The sequence below is a fragment of the Delphinapterus leucas genome, chromosome 13 (genome assembly GCF_059928025.1).
Source record: "Delphinapterus leucas isolate spDelLeu-1000000601 "Yukka" chromosome 13, BTC_Dleu_Yukka2, whole genome shotgun sequence".
NCBI classification, from domain to species: Eukaryota; Metazoa; Chordata; class Mammalia; order Artiodactyla; family Monodontidae; genus Delphinapterus; species Delphinapterus leucas.
The window spans coordinates 89,704,100-89,717,461 of NC_143141.1; the positions used below are offsets into that span (position 1 = coordinate 89,704,100).

General features: G+C 40.2%; 1 protein-coding gene across 4 annotated transcripts in view; it reads right to left on the minus strand.

Moving 5' to 3' along the window:
- Window positions 1–13,362, minus strand: part of RNF144A (ring finger protein 144A) — a 117,294-nt gene that overhangs the window by 78,794 nt on the left and 25,138 nt on the right. The gene's annotated exons all lie outside the window — the stretch shown is intronic.

Here is a 13,362-nt window from a genome sequence, read left to right on the forward strand (position 1 = left end):
CTTAGATGAATTTATGGTAAAATTTCAGCAGTTTCCACTGAGAGAAGAGAAATTGAATATATAACTGCCCAATGTAAAAGGAGGAAGTGGAAAAAGAATACAAACAGACAAACATGCACTTTAAAAAAACAAGCAACAAAGAAAATAGTATAAAAACAATTTAGTAGGGGCTTCCCTGGTGGCGCAGTGGTTGAGAGTCCGCCTGCCGATGCAGGGGACACGGGTTCGTGCCCCGGTCCGGGAAGATCCCACATGCCGCGGAGCGGCTGGGCCCGTGAGCCATGGCCGCTGAGCCTGCGCATCCGGAGCCTGTGCTCCGCAACGGGAGAGGCCACGACAGTGAGAGGCCCGCGTACCGCAAAAAATAATAATAATAATAATTTACTAGGAAAATAACCAACCTTAAATCATGTAAGAAATAAACTGATTAAACTCAATAGCCAAAAAAAAAAAAGATAAAATTGAAATTTAAAAACAGAGATACACATAAAACCATAGGAAACTGGAAAGATTGGAAGTCAAAGGATGGAGAAAGGTGGTCCAGAAAAATGCAACCCAAAGAAAGCTATCAGACAAAAGAAGACTTAAAGCAAAAAACATAGCTAGAGTAAAAGAAGGCAATTATGTAACAATAAAATACCCAGTTCTTTACATAGCTATAGTAATTCTAAGTTTGTATATATCAAATAGCTTCAAAATATAAAAAGCAAAAATAAAATAGTTTCTGAAAAGAAACGACAAATATACCACCACAGTGGGGAAATCACAACACATTGTTTAATATAGCAAATATAGAAAATTAGGAAAAATAGAGGTGATATGAAAAGCACTATTAACAATCTAAATTTAACAGACATAGGAACTCTCATAATCAACAAACTGAAAATCCACAATCTTCTCAAAAGTACGCAGAACATTTACAAAAACTGACCTTACACAGGGACATATAGAATGACCAGCAAATTTCTAGTAACTGGTATCATGTGGATCATGTATTTTGACATCAGTGCAATTAAAGACAGACATCAATAATGAAAAGATTCTCCATGCTTGAAAATCACAGAAGACTCATCAATAAACTCATGGGTTTAGAAGAAAATATTGAACTTTAAAAACATGTAGAACTAAACATACTGAGAATATTGTTTAACAAAACCTATGAGATGCCATTAAAGCAGTACTAAGAAATTTATAATCTTAAATGCTTATATTTAAAAAGAAGTCTAAAAGTTATTGAGCTGTCTCTGGCTTAAGAAGTTAGATAAGCAACTGCAGAATAAACACAAAGCAAGTAGAAGAAAAGAGCTATTAACAGGTAAACAAAAATAAATAAAACACAAAGTTAAAATAGAGTCAACAGAGTCAAAAGTATTTTTCTTTGAAAATAATAAAACATACACTATCTGGCAGATTGGTCAAGGAAGAAAAAAGAGATATGGCCCAATTAACATATTTGTAATGAAAAAAATGGATAGGGATTTTAAACTAAATGAACAATTTTACGCTAATTTTAATTTGAAAAACAGGTAACTAGGAATATACTCCTAGAAAAATATAATTTAGGAAAACTGAAAGAAATTCAGTTTAAAAAGAAATAGGGATTCAGATCATTTTAAAAGCCTCAAAAAAATTAAATAGATAAAAATCTTGCAACAAGGAAAGCACGAGTTCTTGTTTTTAGCTGAGTACTACCAAAATTTCAAGAGCAGATGATTCAAATCATACAGAAAATCTTGCAAGAAATAGAAAAATAGAAAATAAATCCTCTTTAAGTCAGACAAAAAGCAGTTAAAGAAAGGAAAAATAGAGGCCAAACTTACTCATGAGTAAAGAAACAAAAATTTAAAACAAAATAAGAGCAAATAGAATCCAGATGTGCATCAGGCATGTATTTAGGGGGAAAAAAATAAAGCCGAACAAGCTAGATTTATCCTAGGCATAGAAGAGAGTTTACCATCGGAATGAGCCATACATGTAAGATAACATAGTAATAGGAAAACAGTGAAAATCATACGATCATCTTAATAGATGCAGAGCAGCCTTTGATAAAACTCAGCATATACTTATGAATAAAAACAGAAAACAAAACTGTAAAACAGAAGCATAAGGGAACGCCCTTAACCTAATAAAGGGTATTTGGAAAAAAAGTGATAGCAAACAACATTCTTAATCAAATTAGAACACTCCTTATAAAGATTAAGAACAATGAAGGGCTATCTTCTATTGCTCCAATTCATTATTGTACTGGAGGTCCTAACTCAAACAAGGAAAACAGGAAAAAGAAAATGTGAGAATTGAAAGGAATAAACCATACTTTAATTATTCACAAATGGCTTTTTACATATAGAAGGATCCATAGACAAAATATTAGAAATACTAAAGGTTGAGTTAAGAGGCTGGATGCAAGATCAATGTATAGATATCAATTACACTTTTATCCTCCAGCAAAGACGCCATCTCTGAAGGCACCCCAAAACTGAGGTGGCTGGAAACAAACAAACATGTCACATGTACCTAGGAGTATACAGCAAATGAGTAAGATCTATCTACAGAAAAGTATAAAGCTTTCCCAAAAAACATTTGTGAAGACAAATATATGGATACTGACACAATGTTCATGGATAGGAGAACTCAATATCAAAAAAAGTCAATTTTTTCTCAATTGATGTATAGATTGACTGCAATCCAAGCAAATTCCCCACAGGTTTTGTTGTTGTTTTTATTGTTGCTATTGCTGTTTCATAAACTAACTCTAAAATCTCTATAGAAGAGCAAAAGTCCACGTACAGCCAAACATCACCCAATAAGAGGGAAAAGATGAAAGGACCAAATATCAAGACTTCGTAGAGAGCTACAGTCATTAAGAGCAGGCAGCACTGATACAGAGGTGGGCAAATTAACCAACATACAAATAGAGACAACACAGAAAAACAAACCCATGCACTTAGGGAAACTCAATATATTACAGACTGTATATCCCAGATCAATAGAAAAAAAGGATTATTCAATAAGTGGTACTAGGAGAATTATTATTCTTTATGGATAAAAATAATCCTGGATTCCTCTATCACACACAAAAATTAATTCCAAATAATTGTAAAACTGATAAAAGAAAATAAGGGAGTAACTTATAACCTTGGGTACAGAAGAATATCTTAAGTGAAAGGCTCTAACTATAAATGGCCAAGGTTGTATACATTAAAATCAAGAACTTCTGTTCATCAAAAAGCACCTTGTGAAAATATATGGCACAAAATAGAAGGTAATAGTTTTAACAGTATGAATCTTCAGAATATATAAAGAATGCTTTCAAATCAATGAAAAAAAATATACAACCCACTGGGAAACTAGAACAAGGAGATGAACAGTCCTTTTACAATAGATGAAACAGATGACAATTAAATATGTGAAAAGAAGCTCAATATTATTGGTACGTTAAGTTCACGTCGCTATTAATTTGTCAAAAATTAAGAAGTCCAATAACACCAAGTGTTGGGATAAGGCAGACATGAATCTTAAAGGACACTTTTATTCACTGCTGATGGCAATGTGCATTGGTGGTATAATCACTATGGAAATCACCAGGACATTTTCTTGTAAAGTTGGTCATGAATTAGCCTTTCTTCAGGCCCAAACTCTCCTCCTAGGTATATAACCAAGGAAAAAAAATGGTGTACGTATAGCAGAGATATATGTGCAAGAATATAAATAGCAGAGTATTTTGTGACAGTAAAAGACTGAAAATAACTCAAACACCCACTGACAGGAGGAAGCATGGATGTTAACCTTATCAGATATTATGTAAGCGAGATGAATAAATATAGCTACACGGAACAAGGTGGTTAAATCTTAGAAACAAAACACTGAACAACAGCATGACACAATTTTTAATGAGTAACATTATATATACTTTTAGGAGTACAGACTACCAAAAATAGCAAGGGAAGATTAAATGATAGTGCGGGGAAAAGCAGTCAGATAGAGGAAAATGTCGACACCATTATCACAGTGTTAATGATATTTTTGTTTAAGAGACAGGTTCATGGATATTCATTAATTATGCTTCATAACTCACATACATAAAGTGTTGTATGTACTGGATCCGACTTTAAAAGATCTGCACATTTCTTTAAAAGATCTGCTTAGAATGGTGTTGTCTAATCTGGTTCAGATTTAAAATGAGTATCTTTTCATGGGTACTAAATTTTCTAGATGGGGAAATTTAAAAAAATAAAAATCAATAGTGGTTTCCTCTGGGGAGGACAAAGAGATGAAGCATTTACATTTGTATTTAATAACCTGTCTATATTTTAATAATTTTACTACATGCATATATGTATTTAAAAAATTAAGTACCCAGCTTAATTGGTAAGCTTTAGGAACTCGAATTTGGTGGTTATGAGCAACAATAGCTCATTGGATTCAGAAAGCTCATTGTTGATTCATCATCAATGAAATTAAAGAAAACAAGGATGTCCGGGCTGAGCTGGTGGCCAGCTCTCTGAACGGATATCCTGGACCATGCCCACACCGCCCCCCAATCCCACGCCTCCATCGCCCCGGCCAGGGAGGCAGCTCTGGGCGCAAGAAGTCCAGATTCAACTCCAATACCAGCTCTTAAGGTCTACAGGTTTCATGATCCTTTCAATAAAGAGGACATCCTTTGGGTCCTGTCCTATAAAAGAATAAGAACCTTCCTCAGATTATGTACTTGTAATTTCTTCTCTATTCTATTGGAAGCTTTTTGATTCCCTAAAAACGGGGGGAAAAGGACGATGAAATGTTTTCCCCTGGCTAGCCCCCTCTTCAAAGATTATGAAATATGATTTCTTTCCCCATCTTGGAGCAATTTATACACAAAACATCCTGCTTCTTGTTAATGCTCACATTCAGTTCACTCACTCACACAGTGGAGAAGTCACAGTCTGCTCTTCATTCTGATGTTTCAAAACCCCATAGTTCATTTGATTTTCTTTCTGGGGGACATTAGTGATAAGATTACACTCTCTGGTGTTCACTTCAGCTTGCACCACAGTGTTGAACTTGAACTGAGCAGAGAGAATCCAGAACACAATTACGAAGTACCCTGTGGTCATCTTATACAGCCTACACTTCCTAATACTTCTAGGGATGGATGCCCCAGAGCCCAACTGGCCTCTTCCCTCACACCAACCCCGCCCACTAATGGACTTCACAGTGATGTTCCAAAACTCCGCAAATAATTCATCACATTTCAATATATATGGCCCCTCCCATAGCTGGGTAGTTACTACTGGCACTCAAGATGTCTTGCAAACCTAAATAACTTCCTGTTGGCATGGATGCAGAGGAACTGACATTCTAATACATTGCTCATGGGACTGCCAAATGTTACAGCCAATGTAGAAAACAGTTTGGAAGTTTCTTGTAAAGTTAACCATATCTAGCAAAAAAAAAAAAAAAACTTAAATAACTTTGTTTCTGAAATTTCTGAACCAAGATGTTCTCCCAGACTTCCTAATCCTCCCTGCTTTCCTGGTGCTGGGAGTGCATACAAAACCTTCTTTATCAGGCAGAAAGGTCAAGTGAGATCTGGAAGTTGGGTGTCCTGGCTTTGTTGGGCTCCACCACCAACTTCCAGCTGCATCATCTTGAACAAGTCGCTTTCAGTCTTAGTTTTCTCAACTGGACAGTAGGAAGAACAATAGCTATAATCACAGGAGAGCTGTGTAAGCTAGTAACAGTACACAGTGCACATGGAGGTTCATGTATGAACTCCAAAGCGATATACCAACGACAGCTATTAGCAGCCATCAGTAGTTACCTCATCTCTCCCTAGACATTTGGACAGTGGCTTCAGAAGCCAGAGAGTAAATCAAACTCTCTAGCGTTGTGGCTTCTCCCTGCCGTGCTGGAAGACATCCCTTAGCCAGATCCTCCAAATTCCTGCAGCCCTCCCTAGTAATCAGAATATCCCTCCTCAGAGAACAAAACGCGCATGACTGCGGGAATGCCTAGCCCTCCTCACAGCTGTGAGCAACGTGCCTCCTGTCATCTTGTTTGCATCTTCTGTGGTTCCAAGGTCCAGCCCCGCCTGCACACACACTACCCTCACTGCCCCTTCCCTCAGGTCCCAGAGGAGGCTGCAGGTGGTCATTTCATTTGCATTTGGTTCCTAACCAGTAAATAATAGCTGAAAGTTGTTTACACATCATGAGAAATGTCCCCATCCTTCACGCACATCTGATCCTCACAAGGACTTCCGGGTAGGTAGGGAAGCATTGCTGTCATTCCCGTTTTGCTATGAAAATATCCAGGCTCTGAGACGTCAGTGACTTTCCCAAGCTGCACTGGGCAGTTAGTGGTGAAGCTGGGCCTAGACCTGTCTTCTAACCCCCTGTGTCCATCACTTCCTACCACACCACAAAGCCTTGAATTTGCTCTGTGTGGCACAAAGCAGAGATTTTCTGGTTTTGTTGGAGAGGGGCTGGGCTATAGCCAAAAATAACCTTTTACAAGTACACAGGCCTTTAGCACATTCCTCAGTTGCCATTAAAAATTATAGAAGAATTTTAAATAGTTGCAGAATATGTAATTTCTGGCATATTGGAAATATTGCCTTTTTAAAATAAAGTAGCAACAGTTTAAAAAATGTAATTTTCAGTATATCATTTTTTTTAATATGTACGAATAGCTGAAGCAATCCTGAGAAAGAAGAACAAAGCTGAACACTTCTCAATTTCAAACTATATGATGCAGCTATGGTAATCAAAACAGTATGGTATTGGGTAAAACAGACACATAGATCAACAAAGCATAATAAAAATCCCAGGAATAAACCCATATGTATAGGAGAAATTAATTTTCAACAAAGACACCAAGAACATACAATGGGGAAAGAATAAACTTTTCAATAAATGGTGTTCGAAAAACTGGATAGTCACATGCAAAAGACTGCAACTGGACCCCTATCTTACACCATAAATCTAGAAGAAAACCTAGGCAGTAAGCTCCTTAACACCAGCCTTGACAATGATTTTTTTTTATTTGACACAAAAGCGAAGGCAACAAAAGCAATGTAAACAAAAAAAGTAAACATCAAACAAAAAAGCTTCCACACAGCAAAGGAAACCATCAACAAAATGAAAAGGCAACCTACAGAATGGGAAAAAAAATATTTGTAAATCCTATGTTTGATAAGGGGTTAATATCCAAAATATAGAAAGAACACATACAACTCAATAGTAAAAGTACAGGGCTTCCCTGGTGGCGCAGTGGTTAAGAATCCACCTGCCAATGCAGGGGACACAGGTTCGAGCCATGGTCCGGGAAGATCCCACATGCCATGGAGCAACTAAGCCCGTGCACCACAACTACTGAGCCTGCGCTCTAGAGCCTGCGAGCCACAACTACTGAGCCCATGCACCACAACTACTGAAGCCCGCGCACCTAGAGCCTGTGCTCTGCAACAACAGAAGCCACCGCAATGAGAAGCCCGCGCAATGCAATGAAGAGTAGCCTCCACTCACCTCAACTAGAGAAAGTCCACGCACAGCAACGAAGACCCAACACAGCCAAAAATAAATAAATAAATTTATTTAAAAAAATAGTAAAAGCATAAATAATCCAACTTTAAAATGGGCAAGGAACTTGAATAGATATTTCTCCAAAGGAGATGTACAAATGGCCAACAGGTACATGAAAAGATGCTCAACATCACCATTCATCAGGGAAACACAAATCAAACCACAAGGAGATGTCACCTCACACCTGTTAGGATGTCTATTATCAAAAAGACAAGAGTTAACAAATGCTGGCAAGGATGTGGAGAAGAGGGTACCCTTGGGCACATGATGGAGATGTAAACTGGTACAGCCACTATGGAAAACAGTATGGAGGTTCCTCAAATTATTATAACTATAACTGCCATGTGATCTAGCAATCCCACTACTGGATATATGTCGAAGGAAACAAAATCATGAACTCAAAGAGATATCTGCACCCCATGTTCACTGCAGCTCTATTCACAGCAGCCAAGGTATGGAAAAACCTAAGGGTCTGTCGGCAGACGAATGGATAAAGAAAACGTGATATGCGTGTGTGTGTGTGTGTGTGTGTGTGTGTGTGTATTTATTATTATTATTATTATTATTATTATTCAGCCTCAAAGAAAGAGGAAACCCTGCCATTTGCAACAACATGGATGAACCTGGAGGCTATTTCTCTGTCTGGAAATAAGCCAGACAGAGAAAAGACCACATGATATCACTTACATGTGGAATCTAAAAAAACGGAAAGAAAGTAAAACTCAGAGAAACAGCAAAGAGTAGAAAGGTGGTTGCCAGGTGCAGGAGGGTGTGGGAAATAGGCAGAGGTTGGTAAACGAGTGTAAACTTTCAGTTATAAGATGAATAAGATCTGAGGATCTAATGTACAACATGCTGACTATAGAGGCCCTTTGTTTAAACAAATACACTCAGAAAAAAAATTTGAGAAAAAATACATTCATTTCAATGCACCTCTCCATAGAAAATACCTTAATACATGATTTTATTATAACCATGTTTCAACTATATGTTTGTCCATATAATTTGCATATTTAGCTCCTTCCAATAACTTAAGAGATGAAGACAGTTTTCACTGTCAAACCAATGAGCCAATGAGAATTCCTTTCTATCAGAAAGATTTTACCTTGTTTTTAAATTCAGGTAAGTGTGTTTATATATAGATGATAGATAAATTATGGAATACACCCATAAAGTCAGCCATTAAAATAAGTAAATTCAGGATTAAAATGAGATTGAGATAATTCAATTATGCTATGCAGTTTTCAATCATGATAATGACTAGATACTAACGGTTTCCTCACTGATATTAATCAAGCAATGCTAAATGTAGCTAACATCATAAGTATGATAAAAGGATGATATTTCTCTGGTAAAAGTGCTTGCATGTGTTTCTGAAGCTCTGTTCTTAGGCTTTGGGGAACAATCAAAAAAGTACTGTAGTTTTTAAATTGGGGGGAAAATATTCCATTAATTTTGTTAAGCCACATGATCAAACTTTTCCTTTTGACTGTTTTCCCTGCTTTCCATCTTTTCTTTGTATTAGGAGCACAAGAGTGCCCAATGAATCTGTGCAAATCACTTTTTAAAAAAATCCTATCACTACCCTTAGCAAATCATAATGGTTCCCGACCAGCCACAGGAAAGAGTCTAACTCCAAACCTGCAGGGTCCAGCCCGAGTGGCCTTCCGTACTGCCTTCTCATCTCTTTCCCTCTCTCCTCTCCATTCAGACATGTCTCAGCCATGAAGGGATCTAGTACTCAGCACCCACTTCTCACAGCCTCACTTCTGCTCTGTCCTGCGCTCAAGTTTTGGGAATTGGCGTTCCATATCTGCTTGTTAACATTAGTCAAAGGAAAACATAACAGCAGAAACCCGCCCCGTGTCTACTCTTCCATCCCTCTTGGCCCAAGCACATGACCTTGCACATAATAGATGCTCATTAAGTGTCTGCTGCTTGGCTGTCTAGAGAAATCCACACTGCCCTAGGGAACAGACACTTGCTTCTCCTTGATCAGTGGTTCTCGTTGCCTCTGCACTTTGGGATGGGGAAACACCGAGAATGCTCACGGAGACTTACCCAGGAAATACTGACTTGACAGCAGGGCTTAGAGGATAGCACATATAGCTCTCAAAACAAAAAAAAGAACAACAAAAAAAATTTTTTAATTAAAAAAACAAAGAAACTGCAATTGAGACAAATGTGGAAAATGTGGTCATTAAGATTTATTTGAACAGGGCCTTCCACCATAGCATCTCAGAACAGCATCTCTAAGTGTTTCTATTTCTAAAAATATTGCTCGTGTAACTACCTCAGCCACTCCAAAACCATGAGAAGTTAAGCAGGGTATTGATATTTTCGATTCTAGTTAGAGTTTTAAACGACCTTTGCCTTAAAGCTTCACCAGCCAAGAGCATGGTTGAGCCCAGCTGTCCCAGCTGCAGCTCTCCACATGCCGGCCATTCCCAAGGCTGAGTCAAGGCCAAGGCTCAGTTAAAGTTTCTTAACAGAAGATTTATTTTCTTACCAATGACATTCTCCACTGGAGGAAAAAAAGAAAAAGAAAAAATGAAACTATCTTTTAGATACAGCTACGTCAATGACAGAAGTGTGAATTGGGGGTGGTTTATATCCTACGGAGGCCGTTTCTCTTTATAAAACCTAACCATTTAAAAATATCTTTGCTTGTGCTGGAATGCCATTTTCTGGTATTTTGGCTTCTTCAACATGAATCTTTTGTAACTATGAAGCCATTTCAGCTCTTGGAATTTGCTGGAGACAGATTCCCAAGCAGAACGTCCTGGGAGGTGGGAGTGGGCAGATTCAGGAAAGAATGCACAATTCCACTTGGCCTTGCAGTGCATTTGTTCCAGGGTGCTTTCATGTTTTCCTCATACCTGAGGGAACTCTGTCTCTGGACCAGCAAATGTACTGCAGAGAGGGATGCAGTAACCCTAAAACGTTAAAGTCGAGGTTAAAAAAAAAAAAGAAAAAGAAAAATCCTCTTAGTGTCCAAGGCCTATGAAGAAGGGGAAGGGCGGCTTCAAATGTCAGCTGTCACATTTCCTGTGTCTTTACTGCACTGATGAGCTGGCTGCAGGCCTCCCTCTGCCTCAGCAAAGAAATGTGTTAGTAAGAAATAAGCGATATATTCCCAGTATTACCAGAGGAACACTGGTAATATTGGTGTCTGGTTCGGGATTCAACAAGAGTTCTCGAGCAGGCCCTTTCACAGTGCAGGCAGTGAGGGAGCTCCCTGGTGGCCTAGTGGCTAGGACTCCGCACACTCACTACCAGTTCAATCCCTGGTCTAAGAACTAAGGTCCCACAAGCCTAGCGGTGTGGCCCAAAACATTTAACAAATAAAGGGCAGGCAGGGAAAAGGCAAAGCGGGGTGATGAGAACCTGAGGCTCGGGGGAAGGAACGTTGGAATTTAGGTTCCCGAAAGCACCCCAAATCCCCAGGTTCAGGCACACGGTCAGCCCACCACCTCCGGTCTCCCCAGCCATTCCTTCCGGTGTCCCCGGCCAGACAGCTCTGGCCCTTCTCCTGCACCTCCAATCCCCCTATCGCCCAGCCCAACCTCCTCCTCACGACCGATGTCCTCTGTCCTCAAGTCATCGTGGTAACCTCCAGGTGACCTGGGCCATCTCTCTCCTGCAGATGCTATTCCTGGGGCCACCCCTTTCAATCTGTCCGTCTCTGCTCAGCCAAATGGTCCGTCTCTGCTCAGCCAAATGACAATTCAATTCTTTTTATTTTTAAATTTTATTGGAGTACAGTTGATTTACAAATGTGTGTTAGTTTCAGGTGGACAGCAAAATGAATCAGTTATACTTATATATGTATCCATCATTCTTTTTCAGATTCTTTCCCCATATAGGTTATTACAGAATACTGAGTGGAGTTCCCTGTGCTATACAGTAGGTCCTTGTTAGTTATCTATTTTATATACAGTAATGTGTATGGACCTAGACATTATCATACTAAGTGAAGTGAGTCAGACAGAGAAAGACAAATATCATAGGATATCATGTGTATGTGAAATATAATGAAAAATGGATACAAATGAACTTCTTTACAAAGCAGAAACAGACTCACAGATCTCCGTAATTCAATTCTTGAGCTGTTGTGTGTGTGTGTGCCCTCAGCTCCACAGCTGAACTGTCTAGAGAAACACACAATCTCACTGATGAGCCCAGGTGGACTCTTACGACCAACAGGTGATCACTCCGCACCTTCCTCCCTTTTTCCCCAAACTTACAAGCCCTCCTGCACCATGGCACTCTCAGCTGGTGACTTTACTTCCTATTTCACAAAGAAAATAGAAGCGATCAGAAGAAAACTCCTCTTCTGAGCACCACCTCGGCACCCACGTATCTGTCATTTAGTCCGTCCCCCACCAGTAACTATCTGAGCTCTGCCTGAAGCAAACAACTGCACCTGTCCACGAACACACCTCCCTCACCCACTCAAGACGTGCTTCCAGCAACCCTCTGTCCTATATTATCAACTTTTTACTCTCTACTGAATCATTCCCATCGGCGTATAAATACTGTTAATGCTTCCAACTCAAAACGAATTCTCTTGGCCTGACTCACCCCACCAGGTACCACCCCATTTTCGGCTCCCCTTTGCAGCAAACCTTCTCCAAACTGCCATCAACAATCTCGGTCTCAGAGTTCTCCCTCCATCTTTCCCTCGGTTGCCATAGTCATCAGACCCACATGACATTTTGCTGTTTTTACCGAAGGCACCAATGACCTGCGTGGCACTGATCCAAGAGTCAATTCCAGTCTCCGTCTCATCTGGCCCATCCACACACTGGGCACAGCTCATCATTCCCTCCTTCTGAAGTGATTTCATGTGGCTTCCGAGATGCCTCACCCTTGGATTTCCCCTCCCTCTCTGGGGGCTGCCTCTTGGTCTCCCACTTCCTTTGCTCCTCCTAAAGCCGGAATGTTCCAGGGCCCAATCCTGGGAACTCCTCTCTCACTAGGATCTCACTGACCTTATTCCTTTACATCCCAACTGCAGGCCAAAGACCCCCGTTGTACCTCCAGCTCAGATCACCATCTTCCACTATCAGATGTGGATATACCTGTCCACTCAGCGTCTCCATTTGGGGGGGTCTTATAATCTCAAACTCAACCTGTTCAAAACTGAACTTCTAACTTCTTTTGGCACCAAACCCTCCCCACTCTGCAGACTTCCCCATCTCAGGTGGCGACAACTCCCTCTAGTTGCACAGCCTAAAATCTCTGCCATCATGATGGACTTTCCCTTCTTCTCAAGCCCCACACCCACTCTGCCAGGACATCGTAAAGACTCTTTCTTCACAATATAGCTAGAATGTGACCACGTTTCCCTACTTCCACGGCTCCCAGTGGCGCAGGCCACCAAATTATCTCTTGTCTGACTTACGACAATGGATTTCTCTAATGACCTCTAAATGGTCTCCTGGTCTACCCCCCATCATGCAACACTGATACCAGAATGAGCCTATCAAAATGGATCCCGTCCCTCCTCTGCCTAAAACACTGCACTGATTTCCCGTCCTAAAGCCTAGAATTCCCCCCAATAGCCCGCGACGCTAACGGGTTTCTGCGACCTCCTGACCACTGTCTGACCCCGCCGCCCGACTCACTGCTTCTGCTGGCTCCCCTGCCTCTCGGTGATCCCCCAACGTGCTGCGATGCACAGACTGGACTCCGGGCCTTCACACCCACCTTTTCTTCTAGCTCCAAGTCTCTTGTCCCAGTCGGTTAAATGGCTAATTCCCACACTTCCTTAAATTCACGTTCAAATGTCGAC